Here is a 5,589-nt window from a genome sequence, read left to right as displayed (position 1 = left end):
TTTGACAAATCTGGTCCAAACTTGCAGCAAGTGTAGTTTGAAAAATTTGAACTGAAGACCAGTGGATCTTCATGGATCTTGGTTGAGGGTTCAAAGGACTAGGAAGGGAAAAAGGTTTGGGGGCAAAAATCAAAGCAGAAAATGTAGCTCCTTTGTAAATCACCAATGGCTAGGATAGAAGACATAAATTTGTTTGATAAGATTTAAATGGAAGATAAATATATGGAGAGGTACAACTTGCTGGATTTGATGCAAAACATGATCCAAAGGTGAGGGGAGGGGTTAGGAGAGTGGATTTGCACTAAGGCCATGGCAAGAGGGAATTGTTGAAAGTGGTAAGGATTTATTCCAAAAGCCATAGTGCATTTTCAAAAAGATTTTCAAAAGTCATTTTCCCCAACTGAAAAGCATTTTGTCTTGAGTCCAAATAAAAGTCAAGAACCTCCAAGACCAGAGACAGATCTTGGGTGAATCCAAATAAAACTCTTGCCAAAAAATATATATATATTTGAAAGGGAGAGTTCTTTTGGAGAAAAAAAATTTAAATCACCTCCCTCAAGTTAAATAAAATCTTTTGAAAAATCCAAATAAAAATTTGGGTGTCACAACACCTACCCCCTTAGGAAAAATCTCGTCCTCGAGATTTCTGCTGATCCTCAAATAGATATGGATATTCTGTCCGAAGGACATCTTCCCTTTCCCATGTAGCTTCATCCTCAGTGTGGTTGCTCCACTGAACCCTGAAATTTTTTGTCGTTTTCTGACGGGTCCTCCTTTCAGATTCCTCCAATATCTTTATCGGCCTCTCTCTGTAGGTGAGATCTGGTTGTACATCAATGCCCTCATGAGGTACATGCTTCTCCGGGTTACTCACACATTTTCTCAATTGTGAGACGTGGAATACGTCATGGACGTCTGACAGCTCCTTGGGTAGGTCTAGTTGGTAGGCTACCGTGCCTCTTCGTGCCTTTACACAAAATGGCCCAATCTAAGTGATCGAGGGATGACGTGGTGAGTACCCCCTAGTCCAGGACACCGTCAGTAGCCTCCTGAACCGGTCTTCAAGTTGGGGACGCTCCTCGATTCTTCCGAACTGTTCTTCATCTTCGGTCGTCGGTCTTGAAAACTGGTTCAACAAATCTGCTCATCTTCGATCTTGAGGATCGCCGAAGTAAATCCGAAGAGTTTACACGTTGGGTATCCGAGGAGCCCCTTTAAATTCTCGGCCTTTATCAATGACTTGTTATTTTTATGCCACACCTCGGGTTTGAAGTTGTTCCCGGGCGGCAGTGTCCTCTTGCGTCCGAGCTCCAACGCCGAATTGCATTCGAGGTGTCTTTTGCAGCCGAGCACCAACGCCGGACTGCTTCCGAGCTCCAACGCCGGACTGCTTCCGAGCTCCAACGCCGGAATGTATCCGAGCTCCAACGCCGGACTGTGTCCAAGCTCCAACGCCAGACTATATCCGAGCTCCAACGCCGGATTATATCCGAGGTGTCATAGATCACCTTGGTTCAAAAAGTTGAAAGAATTTAGCTAAGCTTAATACCGGAAATGCCCTCTATGGAGCCAGCCACTAGCGCTCGAGCTTTATGTAGGACTGCTTCCGAGGTGGTGCACCACCTTGGCCACGGGCTGATTTTTATTTATTTAATTCCAAATTGTGCAATGTAATCTCTGACGAGATATATAGCCAGTATATGTATATCAGTAACCCTCAAGGTGCGTGTTGGCCTAATATCCGGGATGCACCTGAAGGAAAAAATCAAACCGCTGACCCTAGTAGCCCTAAGACTCAGGTCGATTCGTAAAATCAGCCTGAGGATCAATTCCCAGCTCGGCGGCATACTTAGGAATAAAAACGTGGTGTGCGAACTCCTCGAGACTCAGGTTGGGTGCGGCCGACCAACCTGAGGATAATAATCTCCTCGAAAACTATATTGCACTTTTAAATTTTCTGCATTGGATTGTTAATGCTGTAGCCCTCGAGCCACTGGTCGAGTGGCAACACCAGATCAGGGGATCGATGTACCCCTTTAATATTTGTAAATGATAAGCACAAAGCCCATTAGCCCCCGAGCCTTAATGTGGGCACGGGTGGCCGAATTAAGGATCGATATCCGTAGTAAGATCACAAATTATGTGTAATGATTCTATGTATCCAAGTACTTTTACATCATTAATGCTCGGATCCGCATTGTACAAAACTTTGTTGACCGACCATCGGCTTCAACCTCCTCGGCCAGCAGCCGAGGAGTGTTTGTCCTACTTTATAAAGCCTTTATGAGGGCAAATATTTACAGCAAACAAGGCAATCCGGCCATACGGTTTTATAAACAAAGGTACGCGGAGAGATATGTTATATTACTTTTTAACGTAAGAAACATCTTCCAAAGAAAATAGTCCCTCTATCGGTTCCTTTCTTTGGGTTGTCATGCTAAGCATGATCATGAAACCTCAGCTCCGATCAATGTGGGAGCAAAATATTGAGGATTTAGTTCGGGGAAAGTTCCCGAATTCTATGGTATTAATGAACCAAAATTTTCACTTCCGTCGTTGCCGACCAATGTGATCCTTTAAGATTGCTAGCTTTCGGCTTCACCCAGTCTGAGGTACTAACTCGGATGACCCGGTAGTAACAATCACAGAGGTGCTCCCTTTACCGCCTAGCCGAACAATCGGGAACGTAGGGGTAAGCACAGGAGCCAGGCAACCCAGCTTGGCCAAAATCTTAAGTCAAATTGACGCATATTTATGGCTTTATAACGATAATTACGGAAGGCAACGCTTGTATAATGAATACAAATGCTGATGATATATACTTATTTTGACTCCATTGCGACTGTTTATCAGTTGAAAGTGGCCCATCGTCGGCTTCTACCCCTTTGTAGATACTACGCAGGGTGTTTCTGCAATAACCAGACAACCCTTAGCCGATGTCTCGGTGCCCGGAGGCGGTTGTGTTAGAGGAAACGAGGCAATCAGATATCTTGGCTTTATAACTTTCACATAGTCATTGGAGATTTAAACTGGGGAAGCTAGCTATGAGCCCCCGGTTAGTGTTCGGCGACAGCTGAGGTCAAGCCGTAAACACTTCGGCCAATGTTATGTACGGCCCATCATTTAACACGGTCATCGGATCGCTGACCAGTTTGCGCTTATTGTGACAGTCAGTTTACGGCTTTCTCCACTGGAAGCACAATCGCCGTGGTTCTCCCATTGCACATCTAGCCGAACAAAGCGGAACATAGGAGGCAAGCACAGGAGCCGGGCAACCCAACTATTGACCGAAGACACAATTCGAAACCGATGCATATATAGCAACATCCGAGAATGTTTTTGCCGAATCTCTAAAGGTGTCCGGCGTTGCACCATGAGACTTATGCGAAAAACACACAAATAGTTTAAAAGTGCCAAAAGCTTGGAAAACCAAAAAAGTCAGTAAAAACATGAGGTCCGAACAAGATCAAGTGTTCGGTGCCAATCCAAAAATTGGAAAAAAAAATTGTGCTTCTCTCGACCAAGAAGAAAACACATTTACAGCTCATATATAAATTTTAAGAGCCCCCAAGCGACTTGGGCAAAAGGATTTTATGTATAATTATTGTATGTACCGAAGTACTTATATCATATCTGTGTTCACCCAAACTTTAAACGCGTCTTGACCGACCGTCGGCTTCTCCCTCTTCGGTCAAGGGCCGAAGAGTGTTATGTACTCCACCTGTCGAGAATATCGACGGCGTTTCCGATAACCAGGCAATCAGGTCATAAGGTTGTAACAGACAAAGCGTGCTCAGGGAACTTATGCTATATTACCGACAAAGTGTAAGAAGCATCTTCAAAGAAAATAGTACCCCCACCGATATCTTTCCTCGGTTGCTCATTAGTACTATGAGACTTATGCAATAGATTTTTTGTACTCATGAGTTCCGTTGTGTGCGGACCATTATTGAAAACAGTAAGAGCGCTAGCTTTCGGCTTCACCCAGTCTGAGGTCCGGCTCGGATGCCGATCGTGACAATCGCAGAGGTGCTCCCTTTGCTCCCTAGCCGAACAATCGGGAACATAGGGGTAAACCCAGGAGCGAGGCAACCCAGCTTGCAAATCGCTTAAGTCAATATGGTGCATATTGTGGCGTAATACATGAACAAGGAACGAAGCCGTACAAGTATAATCATATGCAAGAGGAAAATCTTCACAAAGGAAGCCCCCAAATAAACGGGGTATTTGAATATGTGCATCACCAACAATGTTTTGACAAGGAACTATGTCACAGACAACTTTGTGCCAACAAGTATAATGCTTGGTCGAACCGAACAAAATTTAAAACTGAAAGTTTTTGAGCATGAAAGCAACTTAGCTGGTTAATGTGTTCGGTGTTGATGACGCGATTCGGGCTTGTGGCGGGACGAAGACGCCCATTGAACCCACAAGGTTCGCAGTCCTCGGCATGGCCGAGGTCCCAGTCCCAGGCCCGAGGTGTCCGAGCAAGGAGTTCGGCGTTCCAGAGTAGTGACCACGTAACGCGGTCAAAATCGATTACCTGCACATGTAAAATAGTGCAGGCAAACAATAATAATATAAATATATAAAAATCCTTGCATAATTAATTTACACAAAAATATTTTATTTAAAGAGATGTGGCCTGGCGCCGAGGCCAATGTCGATGCAGGGCGTCGGCGAGACGCAGTGAAGGCGTGACAAAGCCCGAATTCACAGGTCGGTCCGAGTTCCGGATACGGCGTTCGCCGAACTATGCACGGAAACTGACCGAACCACCATGCAACCGTCGTTAACGCGGCCACCATTTGATAGACCTGTGTATAGATGGTTTATTTGCTGTAGCAGTCCGAAAAAAAGTGACTCCCAAAATTGGGAATCGATCCGCACACCCATTGCCTGAAGGGAGATAAAGCGACGGCATGGCGATGCTGGCAAAGGTTGGCTTGCCGAGGCAAAACTCTCGGTCCAGCTGACGAAACTGGTCGGCCGGTGACGCCGAAGTCTCCGAGGTAAGTTCATGAAGGGGTGACGAAGCCCCCAGTCCAGGTGAGGATACGGAGCAGGTCGGTGAGGAGATGTTGCAACTGCCATGTCAGCCGAGGTGTTGAAGTAGTTCGGCGTGATGGACATCGGGTCGATGAAGCAACGGTTCGGCCATGCCGATGCAGGTCGTAACTTGTGACGTGGTCAATGCTGGCTTGATGAAGTGACCGTGTGGCGATGCCGGTGTGCCTGCTCTGTGTAATCCGTGGGGCGACGATGTTGGTGACGATTTATCATTCGCGATGCCGAAGTATTATTCGGCTGGCCGAGATGATGATCCGAAGAAGTTGAGCTCGGCTCAACAAAGCGACGACGTGTCTAGCGCAGGTCGGCCGCCGTGGAGTGATGTTGTCGGGCTGGTTTGACACCGGCGCGATGGTGAAGATTATATTGGAAAAAAACTTATGATATTAGTGGGATGTGTTTGAGAATAAAACACAATACCCCATACAAAAACTTCCTTCAAAAAGGATGTCCGAAATCCCGTTCATAAAGAAGATGAACTCGGGTCAGATTTGTTCTCGCGCAGAAAACAGATCCGAA

Source organism: Triticum aestivum, chromosome 5D (assembly GCF_018294505.1).
Source record: "Triticum aestivum cultivar Chinese Spring chromosome 5D, IWGSC CS RefSeq v2.1, whole genome shotgun sequence".
NCBI classification, from domain to species: Eukaryota; Viridiplantae; Streptophyta; class Magnoliopsida; order Poales; family Poaceae; genus Triticum; species Triticum aestivum.
The sequence above is the reverse complement of the archived record's forward strand: the minus strand, read 5'-3'. Positions refer to the sequence as shown.